Genomic DNA, 22,360 nt, shown 5'->3' on the forward strand with positions numbered 1-22,360 from the left:
ACGTTCAGCGCGAATAGCACTTCACGAGTACCCAAGCCACTGCGGAATCCAAATTGAGTTGGCATTTCTTGTAAATTCTGGTGTGAATTATTCGGAGGAATATTTTGAGAACATCCACTGCTCTTTTGCATCTCTGCACTCTCTCCTGACCTTTCTGTTCAGTTCAGCATATAATGTTGGATTTGACTTGTGAGCTCTTCATATTGGCTTCAGGATATCCGATGTCATCAATCTGTATTTGTGTTATTGAAGATTTTATTCTATTCCAGGTTTCTTCTATATCCAGTTGATCCTCATTTTGGATTTTTGCCATTTCACATTCGATCTTGTCACTTACATGGGTGTGTACAATTGGTGTCAACAGTTTCCTGCTGTTGATTTTACGAATCGGCTGAGGCCTACTGATCTTCTTGAACCGTCTGATTAGAAAGTCCATAACTACCGGATTATGGTCGCTATTAACGTCTGCGCCAGGATATGTTTTTACCGTTTGCACGTATTATCTCCTTAGTCTTTGTTAAATTTTCGTTGCAATACCTGGATCAGTAGCACCAAAATACAATTTTATATGGGGCAATCAAAATATGAAAAAAAAAACACATAACCTCAATTTCTGCCTAAACTATGCAAAACTGGAATAGGAATTTCTTAAGGAAGTGACCCTTATTTTAGCAAGGATTTCAGAAATGTCTAAATATATAGGGTGTTCTATTTAAAACAACAAAGTTGATGTCGTGGGGGGAGGGAGGACACTTTTGGGGCACGCTGTAACAAAAAAAAAATATTTTAAATATTCAACCAAATCTTTTTTTTATTGGGCACACGGTGTACAAGATATGCAGAAAGTACAATGTTGCAGTGTCTTAAATTTGCAGCTATTAACTCTAAATTTGGCAGGGAGGTACAAGTCCATACCAACATTTGAACCTTAGAAGTTAAGTGCAATTATAAGGAGCGAACTAACCAAAACTTTTGAAAAAAAATATATGGTATATTGTGATTTTCACAGAAAAATATTTTCTCCAAAACTATTGACCCGATTTGCAAAATTCTCGAATGAACGCGGGAGATCCGGTACTGAAACTTTTATTTTTGCCCTTTTTCGATCATATACAGTTTTTCAATTATGGTCAAAGATCCAAAAGACCTTTTCGAGAATAAGTTATTATCCATTAATCGACATTCGTAACAAATTTGGTTTATACAGTCCTGTAGGGAGCTTCGCGAGCTACAATTTTTATATATACGGTTTTCGTCTATTACACACGTTTCTCGAAATATTTGAAAAAGTTCATGTGAAAGTCGCTATATCTCGCGCTCAATCTAGACGTGATTTACTATTACGACCTACTATGCGGTTTCAGAAAAAAGATTTTTTGGTATTTATAAAGTGCCAGAAATTTTTCTAGTTATTTTTCTTTGCCTTGTTTCATGTTTGGGACAATGACAATTTTCTTGACAATCAGGGGGATATTTTGTGTTGGTCGTTTTTCTTTGCCTTGTTGTATATTCTAAGTTATAATCTTAACAACTAAAAAACCAGAAGAACTCTTTCCTTGATAGATTTTTTAAACGTTTATTTTCTAAATAGCGAAAATTATGTTTAATAACTCTAAGCACGTAAGTGTTGTTTTTCATGTGTTTTTGATCGTATTGTACTTTTCTAATAATAATAATTTTCAAAATATTTTCTTTAATAATTATAAGGTAGAATGAATTTTAAAAACGATTTTTTTGTAGTTCTTTTTATTTAGGTCCCATATTTCCATGAAAACGAGAATTCTATTTGGTATTTATAGACTGACAGAAATTTTTCTTGTAATTTTTTTACCTTGTTTTACGTTCGAGAGGAACTTTTCTATGAATAGTTAAATTCTTGTGTTTCTCTATTTTTAATTTTCTAGGGTCATGCGTTTGTCTGCGTTACTGAGGTTCGTAGTAATCTAAACAAAATAGGAAAATTTTTTTCTTGGACATTTTTATTTGGGCTCCATTTCAGGATATCTCCCTTAATAATTATAAGGTACAATGAACTTTTCCGATTATTTTTTTATCGTCCCTTATTTCCGGGAAAACAAGATTTCCACTTTGCTTTGCCTTATTTTAAGTTCCAAGTTATAATATTCTTAATAAATACAAGCTCAGAGGAACCTATTTTTTAGAAGTTTAATTCTTGTCTTTGCCATATTTTATTTTTTAGATAAAGAGAATTGCTTAATAATTGCAATCTCGGAGATTATTATGTCATATTTTTGCTGATAAAATCAAAATAATATTCGTTGATGATTTTAGTTTGTTTTGTTGACACTTATAAACAGTGGACAGTGTTTTCGTATTGTCTCACTTTTAAAATAACGTTTATATTTTAATATTCAAAAGTTTTTTTATTCTGTTGTTTACTCCACCGTAGTTTATTTTAGAAAATATAATTTTTTTTCATTATATTTTAATTAATGCCGTCATAAATTATATTAGAAAACTAGAAAAAATAAAACTGCATTTGTTAATTTAATTTTACTTATTACAATAGATAAACTGCAAATAACAATTAATAATATTAAAAAATATTCTGCCCTATAAGTATAAAATCACTGCATGTTTTAATATAGAAATTTAAAAGAGTAGGGAATAATTAATGATCGTAGCTGAGCGCGAGAGAGAAAAAAAATCAATAAAAAGGAAAAGGACAATGAAATTTCTAATTGTTCTTAATGCGGCAATAACTTCTTTACTTCTGTATTAATAGATTGAAAGGGAAAATGGGGGACAGGCGAATACATTTAGAATATTTTATACGACAGAATTTATACGAGATGTTATAAAACTCTCCCGTTTCCGATGAAAAAAATTAAAGGTCCATAATACCGTGACTTCTGGAAATTAAAGCGGCGAGAGAACTTTGTTGATCCAAAACTGGACTTTGTGGCACCGCAGGCTCGGTTAGAATATTTCACATAAAGACAAAAATAAAAAAATATCATATACACACTTTGTGGTCCCTTTTGTATGTCAAAACTAATTTTCTTTCAATAGAAAACCGTCTGTTGAATAAAAAGAGAACTAAGAAACTAATTAACCTCAAAATGCATGAAAATTTGTGAAACATTTTACTTGTTTCGATTTTCATGCCAATATGAAATCGATTTTCATTTTTTTTTTATTAATTCTTGAGTACGCGCATTTTTTTTGATTTTCAAAAAGAAGTAAAAAAGATAAGTTATAAAAAAAAATAATTAAAATACTGAATTCAATCATAGAAGTCAAAACTAGTGACACTATCAAACTTATAACATTTTTCTTGATGAAATAAAATTTTGGGATTCCAAATTCTAACATCAATAAATAACATAGTCAATGAAACGTAAATTGACCGTGTTAAATTTGATGCTGAGGGGTATTTTCGAATAAGTAGAAGCGTTTATTTTAACATCAGGTGATATCGTTCTTAAGAATTTAATCTTAATTGCAATATTTATTATTATATATTTTATATTATATATTATATATTATATATTATATATTATATTATATATTATATATTATATATTATATATTACATATTATATATTATATATGGCAGTATATATTATGGAGGTATTTGAATGTGATCCTTCCAGTAAGTACGTATCTATGTATCTGATTCTCGAGCTTTGACCCTGCTAAGCTGTCTTCACTGGATAGTTGAAAGTACAGTAAATAATCATTTTTGTCTTGTATGCCTGTCGATTAACAACATTTTTCTTCTTGTATTTTTGTGTCTTTGATTTGTAAACAACAATCTTTTTTAAGACTATAGATTATATTCGCGGTAGATAAAGGTACGTCATAAAAATACAGATAAATATTTGTTAGAATCTTAGAATTAACCATTTTTTGAAGGTTTCTGTTTTTTAAAACTTTAAAATGTGGAGACCGTGGAATGAAGCAGATGTTCCCCTGTTAGAAGATATGGAAAACAACGCAGAATTTGAGGACGAAGTGGAAATGGTAGTCGAACTAAATGACAATTTAGAAGACGAACTGCTTCAGCAAATAAAAAAACGGATCTATTTGTCTTCCAAACAAGTTGTTTTCAATGTTTACAATTTTATAAGAAATTCAAAAGGGGAAGTAGGAGCAGCAATAAAAACAAGTGACATAGAACGTAATAAATTCTTACTTTGTACTAATTTTTTTAAGTACATGTAAGTAAGTACATTGTTAGCGTAGACAGATAAATTCCTAGGACAGTCTTGGAATGGTTACAGGTAAGGGTCTGCTCGGCACGGTGTTCTATAAGTAGGCAAAGTTAATGACGGGGTCGGTTGTAAAAGCACTATAATTCTGGTCGAAGTATAACTGCCAGTGTTCTACGTCGCATTTTTGAATATGATTTAGTTATTTGTCGACAAAGATAGTACAAATGGAACATCGAAATGCCACGAAAAGTATTAAATGTTCAAAGTCGGAAAGAACTTAGTTTTCAATGTTTCTAAATATTTCCAAAAGGAAATGCAACTAACCGGAACTGTGTCTGTGATGAAGTGTGCTTCCGTGTCACTGAAATTAAGTTCGAGAACAGTAGAAAGAATAAAACAAGAATGCATTTATGATACTAAAAGACCAGAGACCAGAGAGAATCCAGAAAAGTGAAATTCGACATGTTGTGCTTGGCAAATGATACGTAAAGAGCTAGAATCAAAACAAATTTTGAGCTGAAAAGTTAGGATTCAGACAAAATTGACAAAGAGAGAATATATATCATGGACAAACCAGATATATCATCCAAACGCGTGAAGTTTTGGAGAGAGTATGAGGCCAATGCTCCTTTAGACGCCGTGTTCTTGGACAAAACATGGATTTACCAATATCAAAGCAGCATACGGGCTTGGCACGATGAAAATCCTCAATTTGTATGGAGCAAAAAAACAGCCGCTCGAAAAAGGCAAGTCATGGCAATAGCACTGGATTTATAGATGGAAGTGAGTTTATCTTTTCGACAAAAAACAGGAGTTATGACTACCACGATAATATGAACGCAGAACTCGTTGAGAAACGGCTGAGTGAAAAACTGAAAAGAAGAAAGTAAGCGCCATTTTATTGCCGACTTGGAAATCACAAATCGTACCCACTATATATACTAAATAGCATTATTACTAAAAAATAATAAAAATGTCCTTTGTTAAGTGAAGATTAATTTTAAATTAAAATTAAAATATCCAACCATATTTAAAGCAAATTTTGGTTTATTTATTAATATCTAGAAAAGTTTGATTCTCTAAGTCTGAAACACCGTCCACCGGGTATCTCAGTAAGGGCAACGAGGTACGGTATTAAAGAAATAGTCGGTTCTATAGTCCAAGTCACACTGAGAGTACAGTGTGGGTAGCATAGGAAATGCATTTGAAATTTGAACCTATGTACGAGGAATTGAGAAGATATGTAAATGTTATGAATTTGTTTTTAAAATAGGTAATAACAGCTGAGTAGTATCAGTGTTTAAGGGCAAGTATATTGGATTAGCTTAACGAAATGAATAAGCCCGTCAAAATGGCTTATAATATCCCCTAACATGAAATTTTTCTTTTATATTCTATATTTATTACTTAGTAATTGTTTATCTGTTTTATTAAATACTTCAAACCATCCAAGTACGAATACGAAGTACGTAAACACTGAGGTGTATTTTTGAAATCTTTATAATATTTCTTATCATTGTAGTGGGAATTGTAAATTCTGTTGTCAAGGCGGTTGTTTGAGATTTTTTTGATATCAGTTTTCATCAGTTCTTAGCGTGTTCTTAATTTGGTGTTTAAAATATCGGAGCATTGTTATTATAAAAAAGGATGGTTAAGTTAATGAGGAGTTGGTAGATATGAATTTAATATAAGGTTTGGCTGATGGCTGCGCGCTGGACAGCTAGGCGATTATATCAAGAGCGCTTTTAGCAAAGAGGAAATTTTGCATCATTTTCTATTTTACCCATATCAAATTCAACGAGACTAAGCGTTACCTTAATCGTTACATTAAAGCGTTACGCATTAATCCTTGTTTGACCAAGAAATACTTTGACGGAAGAAACTAGCTTTTCCAGAAATGCAATCAGAAATTTCCACAATAACCATATTTGGGTCGATCAAAACCCACATGCAGTTGTAGAATTTAAACATCAAGAGCAGCTTTCAGTAAATTTTTGGGTTGTAATTTTTGTGTATTACTTATTTGGAAAATTTTTCCTGCCAGAGAGGCTAAATGCGCATAATTATCGCCAGCTGTTCGAAGAGTATTTGCCAATATTGCTAGAAGAAATACTATATTTAATAGGAGGCATCTTTGCTTGCTAGGCATTGGAGACGACCCGGAGCGCAGGTGGTGCTCACCGAGTGCCCTGCTTTGACATGGGCAAGATTGGGAGTCTTCGGAACGGCCCTGATCGATCCGGACTCAGTGCAGGGTATTGGGCTAAAGGAGTTGATGACCTTCTATAGGACGGGCGGCACTCTGGACGCCCTCTAGAGCGGCCTGGGGGCACAACGGGCCCATCTGATGGCCTAAGTGCTTGGACGCCCGCGAGGGCGCCCCCCTTTAATACCAATACCAATACTATATTTAATTAGCAATAGTAACCATTTCATGAATGACGTTGCATGTGCTCACTTTAGTGTTGCTGTAAGAGAATATTTAAATCACACATTTAATAACCGATGGGTAAGCCGCGGCGGACCTCAATCATAGCCCCGTAAGTGCCCAGATTTAAATAGCTTGGACTTTTTCTTATGGGGTCTGGTTTATCGCACCCCAGTAGAAGAGCCGAATTATATACTTCTATGTTCTACTTTTTTTCAAAAAGGTTGTTATCAATTTATTAACAAACAATTTTGTTAAAGGTTATTAATAGTAAGTAGTGTTCTTTTTCTAAATAAGAATCGTTTATTATTTATCTCGTTGTTAGGCTGTAATTTCATTAAAACTGTAAAAGTAAAAAGAAAACTAGATAGTTTGCTTTAGATAGATATTTTATTTTACACAAAAAAGTTCTGGATTTAACCAGTGTAGTGGCGACTTACTTCGGCAAAATATTATTTACCTATGGACAGTGTTTCCTTTAAATATCCTTCAAAAAATTATCTAGTTTTTATGTTCTACTTTTTTTCAAAAAGGTTGTTATTAATTTATTAACAAAAAATTTTGTTAAATGATATTAATAGTAAGTAGTGTTCTTTTTCTAAATAAGAATAATTTATTATTTATCTTGTTGTTAGGCTATTTCATTAAAACTGTAAAAGTAAAAAGAAAACTAGATAGTTTGCTTTAGATAAGTATTTTCTTTTTCACAAAAAAAGTTCTGGATTTCACCAGTGTAGTGGCGACATAATTCGCCAAAATATTATTTATCTATAGACAGTATTTCCTTTAAATATTCGTCAAGGTGAAGGACACTTTCAACAAATTATCTAGTTTTTATGTTCTTTTTTCAAAAAGGTTGTTATTATTAATTGTATTGTTATTAACAAACAATTTTGTTAAAGGTTTATTAATAGTAAGTAGTGTTCTTTTTCTAAATAAGAAACGTTCATTATTTATCTTGTTGTTAGGCTGTAATTTCATTAAAACTGTAAAAGTAAAAAGAAAACTAGATAGTTTGCTTTAGATAGATATTTTATTTTTCACAAAAAAAGTTCTGGATTTAACCAGTGTAGTGGCGACTTACTTCGCCAAAATATTATTTATATATAGACAGTATTTCCTTTAAAACATTAACATATTTTTATTCATTTATGAGCAGGTTTGCTCTCTTAAGGAAAACCGTACATCGGATTGAAAAAAATCAAGAAATAAAATTTCTTTAGCGATGATTGGAGATTCTAAGAATAATGTTTATTCTAAGAAAAATCAGTGGTGCACCATCAATGTCTACAAATAGACAGGCGAAATTCGGTACTCAAGCAACTGGTATATTAAAAAAAAAAGTGGTACACTTCACCATGCCTCTTGATACGTAGTACATATGTGCCAAATTTCATTAAAATATCTAAAGTGGTATTACAGATCTTAAAACTATATATTTTATTATTGAAAACTATATCACCCTATATCTTAAAAGTTAAGACGTTTGGGATATATCAAGTTTGCCTTTTAAAATGAACCCAAAATTCGCCCCTCTAATTATTGACATTTAATTAGAACACCCTGTATTCAGGATTCTTCAGTTATTCAGAAAAATCTAAAAGATCCTGAAAACTGTTCTTTCCTAGAGTAAAATATCTGCCGTAAATCAAAACTCCTAAAGAATATGACTTATTGATTTAAACAGTATTATAGGCCGCATCAAGAACTACAATTTTCGTATTTACGTGTTCGTCTGTCAAACAGAGATATTTTGAAACAATATCCATGAACCTGTAAAGGGCTCGATTTTTGAGAAACAGTTAATGGTTAAAACCACCTACCGACATATACGACAGCAGTGCCAAAATTTCCCGGCCTGAATATGAAAGAAACAAAGTAGAGTAACAATTTTTGATTATTTTTCAATATAATCCCCCTTAACTTCAATACACTTATTACATCTCTTTATTAACAACTCAATCCCTTTAAAAAAATATTCTTTTGGTTTGTCTGCAAAAAAATGAGCTAAAACGGCCTCTTTTAACTCAACTTCATCGTTAAACCGCCGTCCACGTAAGTCCTTTTTCAAATATCCAAACAAATAATAGTCGCTGGTGGCCATATCTGGACTATAGGGAGGATGATCTATCTGTTGGAACCCACATTCTAAAATGGCACGTTGTGCAACACCAGCAGTATGGACAAGTGCATTATCGTGCAAAAGACGCACGCCTCTGGTCAGTTTTCCTCGACGTTTTACACGTATGCAGTCCCGCAATTTATGTAAAAATGTTGCGTAATATTTACTATTGACAGTGGTATTAATTTCTTCAAAATCTATAAAAAGAATTCCTTCACAATCCCAAAAGATCGTGGCCATCACATTTTTTGTTGACTGGCAGAGTCTGAATTTTCTTAGAGGTGCTTCACCCTTACGACGCCATTCCATTTATTCTTTTTTCGATAGAGGGACATAATAGAGAACCATAGTTTCATCTCCAGTCACAATAGTTTCTATCACAGGCTTCGGTTCCGTCCCACAGAGTTCCAAAAAAGACCGCGCACACTCGACACGGCGTTGTTTTTGAATAGCCGAAAGGTTTTTTAGAAACCCATCTTGCACTAACCGTATGTATACCTAAATAATCATGCAGGATTCGACGAACACTTGCATCAGAAAGCTTAGTAATTTCTGAGATTTCCTTGACTTTTAAACGTCGATCACTCAATACCACCTCTTCCACAATCGCAACAATATCTTCCGTTATGACCTCCACCGGTCGACCAGTTTTGAATTATCTTCAAAGGACTCCTGCCCCATTCAAAAACGTTTTGCCCATTCTTTCACTACAGAATACGAAGGAGAACTTTGGTATATATGGTGGTATATATATATATATATATATATATATATATATATATATATATATATATATATATATATATATATATATATATATATATATATATATATATTTAAAAAAAGACAAATTTTTATCGTGATACTGGAGCTGCATCTATGTCAGGCCGGGAAATTTTGGCGCTAACCTCGTAGGTCGTTTTACAATTTTCGGCCGTTTTGAAAATTGTCCATGCAGGACATTTTTTAAGCCTAATGCAGTGTCGTACTCAGATTTTATGTACAGTTCTCCGTTTTCTCATGAACGAATACAACCTTCCTGTTTTATATGGGAATCGTAGTTGGCTATGGTCTTTAAAAATATCATTCATTTATGAGCAGATTTGATCTCTTCTTGTTTTTTTTAGTCCCTCGCACGGTTTTCACTTAAAAATAAAAACTACTTTCTCTGCATGCTGTCAGATCAACGGTATTGTTATGACCACGCAGAGGAGAGGTTTTCATTTTTAAAGCAAAAACCGTACATCGGACTGCAAAAAATAAAGAAATTAAATTACTTCAGAAATGAGTGGAGATTTTAAGAATAATTTTTATTTTAAGAGAAATCAGTGGAGTACTATCAATGCCTGCCAAAATATACAGTTTAAATTCGGTGCGCCCGTTTATCTACAATAAATAACGCGTCCAAATACATCGTACATGCGTACCAAATTTCATAAAAATATCTAAAGTGGCATTGCAGATATTAAAAAATATATTTTATTTTTCAAAACTTTACCACCCTGGTATCTCAAAAGTTTATCATTCATATGAAGCTTTTTTTTAAATGTACCCAAAAATAGCCCCCTTAAATATTGACGTTCAATTACAAATATATCATGTATAATAAGCAGGTACAGAGTAGAATGCGAGCCGGCTTCATTTAAGCTCTGAAGAAGCCAACAGGATGATTGGCGAAACGTCAGCAAGTTACATTCAACAACAATCGACGCAGGAAGTATCCAGAAATTTTGTAAATAGTAAACTAAAACTCACATTTAAAACAGCACACGGAGGGTTTAGTAAAATAGAAAACAACATTCTTTAGACTCGTCATCGATCATTGCGGTCGAGGTCATATCCTGGGGAGCAGCATATAATTTGGATATGTCCATGACATTAGGTAAAGTCTATTCATAGATATATATATATATATATATATATATATATATATATATATATATATATATATATATATATATATATATATATATATATATATATATATATATATATATATATTTAAAAAAAGACAAATTTTTATCGTGATACTGGAGCTGCATCTATGTCAGGCCGGGAAATTTTGGCGCTAACCTCGTAGGTCGTTTTACAATTTTCGGCCGTTTTGAAAATTGTCCATGCAGGACATTTTTTAAGCCTAATGCAGTGTCGTACTCAGATTTTATGTACAGTTCTCCGTTTTCTCATGAACGAATACAACCTTCCTGTTTTATATGGGAATCGTAGTTGGCTATGGTCTTTAAAAATATCATTCATTTATGAGCAGATTTGATCTCTTCTTGTTTTTTTTAGTCCCTCGCACGGTTTTCACTTAAAAATAAAAACTACTTTCTCTGCATGCTGTCAGATCAACGGTATTGTTATGACCACGCAGAGGAGAGGTTTTCATTTTTAAAGCAAAAACCGTACATCGGACTGCAAAAAATAAAGAAATTAAATTACTTCAGAAATGAGTGGAGATTTTAAGAATAATTTTTATTTTAAGAGAAATCAGTGGAGTACTATCAATGCCTGCCAAAATATACAGTTTAAATTCGGTGCGCCCGTTTATCTACAATAAATAACGCGTCCAAATACATCGTACATGCGTACCAAATTTCATAAAAATATCTAAAGTGGCATTGCAGATATTAAAAAATATATTTTATTTTTCAAAACTTTACCACCCTGGTATCTCAAAAGTTTATCATTCATATGAAGCTTTTTTTTAAATGTACCCAAAAATAGCCCCCTTAAATATTGACGTTCAATTACAAATATATCATGTATAATAAGCAGGTACAGAGTAGAATGCGAGCCGGCTTCATTTAAGCTCTGAAGAAGCCAACAGGATGATTGGCGAAACGTCAGCAAGTTACATTCAACAACAATCGACGCAGGAAGTATCCAGAAATTTTGTAAATAGTAAACTAAAACTCACATTTAAAACAGCACACGGAGGGTTTAGTAAAATAGAAAACAACATTCTTTAGACTCGTCATCGATCATTGCGGTCGAGGTCATATCCTGGGGAGCAGCATATAATTTGGATATGTCCATGACATTAGGTAAAGTCTATTCATAGATATAAGAAACTGATTAAATGATACGAATTAAGGAAAGACCCGGGCAAGCTGAAAGAATGAAATATGGCGGAACAGGTCCGTACTTTGCTTAGAATTTAATTATTTGGGGTTTTGTTAGGAAAGATACTAAACAATATTTATTTATTTATTTATGTATTTATGTTTAAATCTAAAGTAAAATTACAAATTATTTTTATTACCTACTTAAATTACTTAAAGGTATTCACATAATATATCAGTATCACTATCGCTATCATCGCCTGTTCTAATTATTATTTGTTTTATATTATTCACAATATGAATATACCATTGTTCTGCTTTTTCTATATGTTTAACAGAATTTGCCCAACTTTGTGGAGGGATGTTAAAAACTTCGGTTTCTATAAGTTTGAGGAGACTGGAGTTAACACGGGGAAAAACATTGTTACGACGAATGGCAGATTTCAGTTGATGCCAAACATTAAATATACAGTGGTAAGGTGGATTTTTTGCCTAGTTATCACAGATGTATTCCTTTTGTTGGTTCAAGCATTGTAGAACCTCAATTAATTGCTTTTTGGTATAATGTAGTTTTAGATTGTTGCTTTTGTGACACACGAGGAAGGGGATTTAGTCAACTGTCTACTGTGATAACTTGCATTGTCCGTTACAATTACGCTATTAGGAGGAACTAGTTTGTTTTGAAGCCAACTTTCAAATAAATCAGCGGTGGTGTCTTCATGGTAATCCAGAGAAGAATCTTTAATATTTTTCGCAGACAGAGAAAGTCCATTTGGAATCCAACCATCTTTAGAGCCAGCATGCAAAATAGTTATTCTTTTACCTCTTTTTGATGGCGAGCTTGTTTTACATTTATCAGTAAGTCAACCCAACCCTTTTCCGGGGTGCCATATGTGTCGAACCAGATTTCATCCAAGTAAATAATTGGCATTTGTTGTTCTCTGTAAATCCTATTTTTTTTATATTCCAGTCGCCATTTCCGAATTCTTTAGAAATTGATATATTTTATTAAAGTGCCTTAAAGTTGTTGATGAGACTGATTAATAAAACATTTTTAAAGGCTTCGTATCACATGATTATAAATCAATAATTATAAAACTATATATGCTTGAGCTAATTTTTTTTATAATTGTTTGAAAATGATTTTATTGCTGGTACAGGACACAATTTGCATAGTGCGACATTTTTGCGTTCAGGACCATTTTAATAACAGTTTCTTTTATTATTATATTTAATCATGCTTGCAACGGAATAATCGAGAAACAACTAATAAGATGAAAGGGGCAAATAGTACTTTTTTCGTATGCGATATAGCTTCATTAGCAATAACCTAGTTTTTCATGCTAATTCTAATTTATTAGATACAATTGTTTGATAAACTTGCGCCTTTTCCATGTTTATTAGCGTCATATTAAAGGTTAAAGTCTGTTCATAGATATGAGAAAGTGACTAACTGATACGAATTAAGGAAAGAGCCGGGCAAGCTGTAAGAATGAAATATGGCCGAACAGGTCCGTACTTAGAATTTAATTATTTGGGGTTAAATCTAAAATAAAATTACAAATTATTTTTATTGCCTACTTAAATTACTTAAAATTATTCACATAATATATCAGTATCACTATCGCTATCATCGCCTGTTCTTATTATTATTTGTTCTATATTATTTGCAATATGGATATACGATTGTTCTGCTTTTTCTATATGTTTAACAGAATTTGCCCAACTTTGTGGAGGGATATTAAAAACTTCGGTTTCTATAAGTTTGAGGATATTGAAGTTAACACGGGGAAAAACATTGTTCCGACGAATGGCAGATTTCAGTTGGTGCCAAACATGTTGAATGGGATTAAATATACAGTGAAGCCTTAAAACTGTATGCCCCAGATTTTTTGCATAATTATCACAGACGTATTCCTTTTGTAGGTTCAAGCTTTGTAGAACCTCAATTAATTGCTTTTTGGTATAATCTTCGTGAAAATAAATGTCGTTATTATACATGTAATTTTGGATTGTTGCTTTTGTGTCACATGAGGAAGGGGTTTTAGTCAACTGTCTACTGTGATAACTTGCATTGTCCATTACAATGACGCTATTAGGAGGAATGTTTGGAACTAGTTTGTATTTAAACCAACTTTCAAATAAATCAGCGGTGGTGTCTTAATGGCAATCCAGAGAAGAATCTTTAATATTTTTCGCAGACAGAGAAAGTCCATTTAGAATCCAACCATCTTTAGAGCCAGCATGCAAAATAGTTATTCTTTTACCTTTTTTTGATGGCGCATTTGTTTTACACTTATCAGTTGAGTCAACCCAACCCTTTTCCGGGGTGTCATAAGTGTCGAACCAGGTTTCATCGAAGTAAATAATTGGCCTTTGTTGTTCTCTGTAAATCCTATTTTTTTCTAGATATTCCAGTCGCCATTTCCGAATTCTAAAAGATTCCATTAAAACTTGCTTTTTGTCAATTTTTTTAAATCTAAAACCCATGTGTTGAATACACTTCCATAAGGTAGTTCTGCCACATTTAACACCGGCTTCATCTTTTTCAAGCCTCCTAATTAAGATATCTAATATAGGCACGCTTTGTTCCTCGTAGAACTGGTAAATTTTACGCCGTATTATATATTGATCATTTTCATCTCTAGGACACTCGAGAAAATGTCAGCATCGCTTCTTTTTTTCCTCGCTGAAATGGGATTATTGACAATTTTCCATACAGTTGATGTTGGAATTTTCGTCAATGTGGCCGTTTCTTGCAGGCACCACGTTCAATGAGAGTCAAATAAACATTGTTAATAACTTCCTTAGTCTCAATAGAATAGTGTTTTCTACATTTGGGCGAGAGCATCTCCTGAGATACGCTAGACTCGCACATATTTTGCATAATTCGCACACGATTCAACACACGCTTCATTACACACGAAATAAGAATGATAATAATGATAAACTTAAACTAAGTAGTATACCAAACCAAAGAATATTAAACACAGGTAGGTATAAAATTATTTTCTATTACGGACCACAATTTTACCTGAATTTAAATTCCGAAACTTTAATTAATAATCTTGTTGCATTTTATGTTAATGACCACCCTTGGATAATCCCATTAAAATGCAATTGGCCACTTTCTTATATCTATGAACAGACCATAACGCCTTGTATTCGGGCAAAGCATCATTCCACTTCGGGGTCACGCTTATTCATTTAGTTTTGAGGACCGAAATGTTCGGCGTGGACGATATAATTCAGCGCTGAATAGAGGCGGCGGCGATGGCGAGGGAGATAAATTAATTCTGACCGTCAAAAAACTACGAAAATGTAAAATTGTAATCCGCGCTTAGAGACCGGGAAAATCCATTAAAACTTTTAAATAGAAACGCGAAGATTGGCCCCCGGCGATTTTCACTATTTTTTCGACTTTAATTTTCGAGTACTTTCATTGCGGGGTTGGGGGATGTTATCCGAATAATAACTGAAGGCGTCTCCCACGCTTCTATGTCATAAAGTTGTGCGTTTTAATCTACCTTTAAACTTAACACGGATTCGAGGTGTTCCACTTATTTCACTGTTTCCGCATCTAGCCGTAGAATCGCAAGTTTCGTGCGCTCCCGTATAGTACAGAACATGCCGAGTCAACGATAGAGTAAATTTTGTTATGCACAATATAAAAATATTTCAACGTATACGGGGTGGCTCAAAAAACCATTTTAAAGTTCTTCAATTTTTTTTATTAACATATAGCGTTGCATAACTTCATTAGTCTTAGTAGAATAGTGTTTTCTACATTTTGGGCGGGAGCACCTCCTGGGATACACTAGACGAAATCTTGCACCTGCCATAGTGCGTTATGATAATCGAGGTCACCTCATGATTTTTTATGCTAATAAAGCCCGAAGGAGATGTAGAATCTGCCACAGCCACACAATTTACGTTTGTAATAAGTGTAATGTGCATTTACATACTTCATGCTTTGTAAAATATCACCAAAAATGAAACCGGGGGTTACCAGTGGTGCGCTCCCGCAGCATAAAATATTATGCGTTTTTTGTGTTTCGAGTTTTTATTATTATTTTTTTTGACACATGTAATGTATTCTTATGTGCAACAAAATAAATAATTTCACAGCAAAAAAGCATTTTTTTATGCTTGGGACAATATGGGTTAAACCCAACGTATTGAATAAAAATTAATAAACGATTAATAAAAGAATTTAATGAAGTGCCCTTTTAGGAATTGTAGAAGTTGAAGAACATTATCGACTGTTTTGGTTTTAACTTTTATCAATCCTTTTTCTTTTTACGATCGAGAAATATGAGTAAATCTGAAAATTTGGAAGTTGATACCCCGTAAAATCGCGGATTTCATAGCTAAATACGCATCGCTATTTTTCCATGTCAAAACTAACAAAACCAAGAGAGGAAATTCCACTCTTCTCTATTTGTTTGGACTTGAACAGCACTAAATTTCAAATAAAACCGCGGGTTTTACTTCCGTAACAAATCGGCTGTCAGACACGTCTCGGTCATAAATTTTATATACAAAATTGATCTCGACACTTGAACTATTTGAAACTATGCATATTTGAACGTGGCCGCAAGGTCAAGAATTCCGCCTATACATTTATCTAAGTTTAAAACATGAAGCTCGGCGAATTTACATATACACCTTACTTACATTGCAATTTATTTTTAATCGGAATTAAACTTATTGATAATTCATTGTCCGTCACTTTTACAGTAAAAATTAAACTATTTGTGAGTATGTTGCCAAAAAAACTAGACTGCAAATTTTAGTTAAGTTTGAAGTGGATCAACACCCATAATACAATGTGTCCCACATTCGCTTTTCTAGTGCACTTAGTGAATTTGAACACAGATTGGTAAAACGACGAAAAACCAGAAAAAAAAATCGTTTTTCGGTAGTAAGTACAAAACGGTTAAATTGACAGCTGTCAAAATGTGACATTATTTAGACACTTTTATAAGGCCATAACATGTCTCAAGCGTTTTGTTTTGTTATCTCGTAACCAGCCTTAACTTATTGTCGCCATATTGGATTTTTCGGTTTTGATTTATTTAACAATAACATCAATAAGTAACACATCAAAAAAAGCGTAAACATATTGAATCAATCAATCAATAAGAAATGGTATCGCCATCTACTTTTTAACCCTGTATATTCTATGTTTACTGCAAAAAATGCGTAAGAAAAAATTGAGGTACGTATGGGGGCATTTTTCTTGAAACTGAGATTTTTGTGACAAATCTCTGTTTTTAGCATTATATTTATTAAGGACCGTGTGTATTTAGTACTGAAACGCATAATATCTTTATGTCGAAGTTATTTGAGAGAAGATTCAAGGATCTGTGCGCACTATAGCCGACAATTTATAAGCCGTGTGATGATGGTACTTCCTTCCTGATATCAATGAGCTCTATTGTCTAACACATAACATCAAATGACAAGAAAATTAATTCGCTAAGTACAGATAACAGGTCAAATGAAAGTTCCGACGAGAGTGCACCAATAAACAACATAAAAACCCAAACAAATGCAACCATATGAAGAACTAGATATCTATAACAAACCAATAATTTAAAACCAAAATTTAAACCAAAAAAAGAAATAACAGTGTCTACAATAATCACATGAAACGTAAATATCTATTTTTTAATGCCAAAGTAAACTGAGTCGGTGTTTGATCATTGACATCTATATCATTACAAATACAATTAAAAATATCCATTGCTTGAAAGAGTGGACTTCTAACCAAAAAGTTTGTTGAAAGTTGGCAGGTGGAATATTCAGCGCACTCTCTAAGAGATAATCGGACCGATTTTTCTTAGACCTTCCAATTCGCGAATTCAATAACCTGGTGTGACAACAAGCCGGGGGACCGCCCCAGAATACAGAGCCAGTTACTGAATACCTAATTGACAGATATGATCATTGGATAGGTGGATGGGCAGACATTGCACAATTCAGTGGCTGGTTAAAGTCCGGATTTAAACCCTCTTGATATTTTCCTATGGGGATTTTCATGCTCAATAGACATCATGAGAGATAATATTAGAAAATGTTTGGGAAATCATGGTGGATATACAGAAAACACATAACCATTTACTTCACATTATATTTTCAATATTGTTATCGGTTTTATTATCGTTTATTCTTGTGGATGGTAGATTCTTTACAATTTTTAGTACTATTGGTTGATTAATACTTATTGAGATGAAAAGGACGAAGCTTTTGTTACTCTGAGTAACCCATTTTCCTCAGTGAAGGTGTCAATTACTCAACGCCTGGTCAACTTGATGAACATCTGTTAACTTAATAATTCAAGAACGACCTCTCCAAATATGAACAAACTATACATTGTTGAAATCAGTAGAAAAAGATCTTTCGTCATAATGGGTGTCCCGGTTGAAAATAAAAAAAAATCTCCTGTTTCTCAACTTTGCGATGCGCATTTGTTTTCTTTTACAAGTCTAATAGATACTGCAAAAATTATACCACTTTTGTATTAAAAAATTAGCTCGGCGACTTCCGTTAACCCCTGCATGTGGATGAGTGAATACAAAAGATAACCGGAAAGTTTTTACATGAAATAGCGTATTTAAATATAGTCTTTGGTAAGCATGTATGTTAAGATACTTATAAAATAATGTAAATTTGCCCTTATCTTGATCAGCACGTAGTTGTTAGAGTTACCGGGATCGTCTATAGCAACATCTCAACCAGTACACGTCTTCAAAATATTCTTTTTTTCCCAAGTTATTACGAAAATTACTAGTCCGCCTCCTCATCGCATACTTACACATGACCACCATCAATTCAAAATTTAATCCGGCACATCGTCGCACATAAATTCAAACAATCGTCCGGTCGGCAGAGCGGCCCGAATTTTTTGAAAATTCCATTCCCCGAAAACGGACTTTTTATATTCCCGGACTTTTACCGAGAGCGAAGCATTTCGGTTAACCGCGATACGGTAGGATACTTTTCGATTAAAATTCTACGATCGCCGAGCGTCTCGTGTGGGTGAAATTTCTACCCCGCTCGAGTTGCGCCCCTAAAGGTCAGTAAAACACTAACGAGCCACTGGGAAACGCGACAAAAGTTTTGAATCCCAACGCAAGCGCTGCTAGCCTAGCTCTATCTACAGAAGCGGCAGAGCTTCGCTACATAATTATTAATAAAACAGTTGCTAAAAGGTTAAACTACTATTTGCATCGAAATGCCGTCTGTGTCGATTAAAAATTAATGCCGGAGATTTGGTCCCATGACCATAAATGTTGATAGAATTTTACTTAAAACGCGAAACTGAACCTCGAGCTGAACATTTTTGAACATTCGCCGTATCTTCCTTAACATTTTGATTTTGCAGAGATTGATTTCGTTGATTTTTTTTTCCAAAAATTTACATTGTTTTAACTCTTTAGCAATGCAGGTAAATTATTTATATTTTTATAATATATACTTGAGTGCATCGAAATCGGCCCACTATAAACTGCGTTTTTTTTTAGAAACTATATGGGCTTAAATTTGTCAAGAGTGCTGATCTTTTATATGCGCACCAAAGGGTAACCAAATGAAATGTGCGTATGTGGTAGTTGGAACGAAAGCAATCACCTTCTCAAAGACTTACGCTTACGTTTTGCACGAGATCTTCTGCATTGGACATTGTTGTTCTGTTTTCAGATGAGATGATAAGATGTGGTAGCGACCGACGAAGAAAAGTATACCGAACACCAGGAGAGCGATTTGCAGAAAGGAGTGCTTGTGGAGATGGTTCCTGCATGATCTGGGGTACAATTTCTATGGACGCACGAACCGACTCTGTTTTCATCCGTAGGGGCGACCAGGGTCAGGGGAGAATAGGTTTGACGGGTGCCAAGTACATCGAGGAGATTTTAGCAGCTCTTGTGGTTCCTTATGTCGACTACATTGGAGAAGAATTGATTTGTATGCATGACAATGCTAAATCGCACCCAGTAACAATCGTGCAACATTCCATTACAGAAGTCGGTTTTCGACTTATGGAGTGGACAGCATGTAGTCCCGACCTCAATCCGATCAAACATTTATGGTATAAGCTGAAACGAAGAATTCGAGCTACAACTCGTACCCCAACATCGATCCCAGATCTTATTGTTGCAGTAGAGAAACAGTGATTTAACATTCCACAAGAAACAATAGCGGACCTGATTAGATCTATGCCTAATCGTGTAAGAGATGTTATTAGGACAAGAGGGGGTCATGAGTAAGTGTTAAATTGTTAATTGTCATGAAGCCTATTTCTTTTACTAATAAAAAAAGTTAATTTGCCTTATGCCGTTATTTCACTTCTGAAATCTAAGAAGAGGAAATAAAATTTATTCAAACCAAAATCTTATTAAAGCATAATAAATTATCCTTCAAACGGCATATTTCTTTTTTTTTTGATCAGCTGAATCGTCTCTGGACAAAATGTAATTAAAGTTAAAAGCTCGCAATGGGCCGATTTCTATCCACGCAAGTGTTAGTGTTTGTATTTTCGTGAACAATTCTTTCTTTTTCTTTAAGTGCCTTCTTCGTTGCGAAGGTTGGCAATCATCAGTGCTATTCTTATTCGTGACACAGCCGACCGAAATAGTTGGTTTGTGGTGCACCCGAACCAGTCACGTAAGTTTCTCATCCATGAGTGACGCCTTCTTCCTACATTTCTCTTTCCTTGAATTTTTCCTTGTAATATCAGTTGGAGTAGTTGGTACTTTTCTCCTTTCATGACGTGTCCAAGGTACTGAAGTTTACGCTTTTTTACCGTAATGATAATTTCTTTTTCCTTTTTTATTCTTTTCAGGATTTCCATGTTGGTCACTTTATCGGTCCATTTTACCTTAAGTATTCTACGGTACAACCACAGTTCGAACGCCTCCAGTTTCCTTATATCCAGTTTCTTCAGAGTCCAATCCTCTACACCATAGTACAGTACCGACAAAACATAGCATCGCACCATTCTGATTTTAAAATCCAAGCTGAGATCGCTGACACAGAGCACTCTTTTCATTTTCACAAATGTTGTTCTCGCCTGTCCTATTCTAGTTTTGATTTCTTCAGAGCAGCCATTTTTATTTACAATTGTACCTAAGTATTTATAACTGTCAACTTTTTTGAACAATTGAACAATTAACAGCTCTTACTTACAATTTTTGAACTTCTAGGGAATTTTCTTGGCATATTTCATATACAGAGTGATTCACGTTGAATGGCCTATAAAAAATTTTAAAACTACAAAGAGGGAACTGGTTCAAACTTGATGAACGGCCGTAACAAGTGGTAAACTGTACTTTTTAAATATTTTCGCTCTAGTTTTCGAGATATTGACAGTTGAAAAGTATCCATTTTCCAACTATGACAGGCAATAAAATTTAAACAGCTCAAATTACAGCAAAACGGTTTGAACATTTTAGTTTTTCATAGGCTAACAAATTCAATGATGGAATGCCGATATTGAAAACCGCTGTCAAAATTGACAGCTCCTCTCAGATATTTTAAATCGAGTCATTAGACACCTTATATAATACTTAAATGACTAATTACCAACTCAAAGGCAAGATCAATTTAGAGTCTGACCATTTAGAACGGTAGATAATTAAGAGATTTTGACATAGCATTTGGATTATTGTCAAAATTCACAGCTTACTAAAAAATCAAACTATTATAACAACATCTGAGGACAAAAAAATGTTTTGAATAATTTATGTCAAAGGAGATTTCTGTCAAGAGATTTCTTTTAAACCGTCGCTTTATATAGATTTTTTATTTTTTTTTTGTATAAAAATTTTACCTTGTAACACCGTCTTTTTACATACATTTTTGATTTTTTAAAAATTTCTTCTGCTGCTAAGATATTCACTTCCACTTTTTTCTCATATTATTTTAATAAAAAAAAAATCTAATAATTATTTAATTAATTTTATAAAACATTACCGACATCGGAACACCGATTATTACATACATTTTTGATTACAAAAACATCTTCTGCTTTTAAGCTTTCTAATCTTTGTAACAGCGTTTTTTACATATATTTTTGATTTTTTAGTAATTCGTCTTCTCTTTCTTGTCATAATAATAATTATAATAATATTATATTTCTTATCAAACATATCTGGAATTCAATCAGTGTGTTATGGATTTCGTCTAGTAAGTCAAGTAAATAAGTAACAAATGAGATAAAAAATTACATATTTTCATAAAATTCATTCATTTATAAAATTCATAGAATAAAAACACATGACGGCACAACACTACGGTGATGACAAGCATTAACAGGTAAAATATTCGTTTTAGTTTGGATTTAAACATGTTGATACTACTAATGTATATGTAATCTCAAATAGATGTGAGCCTACTAGAAACTTATTATGCATTTCTGATTCAAACCTGTTTTTATTTTTTTAATTTTTAAACAATAACAACGCAGCTTTGAAGAAAGTAATTGACAGTGAGTTGTCCAATATCCGATTTCGTTGAGTTTTAGTCCTAAACATTTTTGCTTGTTTTTTGGTACATTCCAAAAGAG

General features: G+C 33.2%; 1 protein-coding gene across 5 annotated transcripts in view; it reads right to left on the reverse strand.

Annotated features, from left to right (window-relative positions):
* The window catches only part of LOC132701988 (dopamine receptor 2), a 241,809-nt gene extending 222,941 nt beyond the window's left edge, over positions 1-18,868 (reverse strand). For all 5 annotated transcript variants that reach the window (XM_060670369.1, XM_060670368.1, XM_060670365.1 and 2 more), the window contains exon 1: positions 18,614-18,868. The gene's annotated coding sequence lies outside the window, so the exon portion shown is untranslated. The remainder of the gene's footprint in view (positions 1-18,613) is intronic.
* Between the last annotated feature and the right edge of the window lie 3,492 nt (positions 18,869-22,360).

The sequence above is a fragment of the Cylas formicarius genome, unplaced genomic scaffold (assembly GCF_029955315.1).
Source record: "Cylas formicarius isolate icCylForm1 unplaced genomic scaffold, icCylForm1.1 PGA_scaffold_5__7_contigs__length_24384050, whole genome shotgun sequence".
In the NCBI taxonomy this organism is placed as follows: Eukaryota; Metazoa; Arthropoda; class Insecta; order Coleoptera; family Brentidae; genus Cylas; species Cylas formicarius.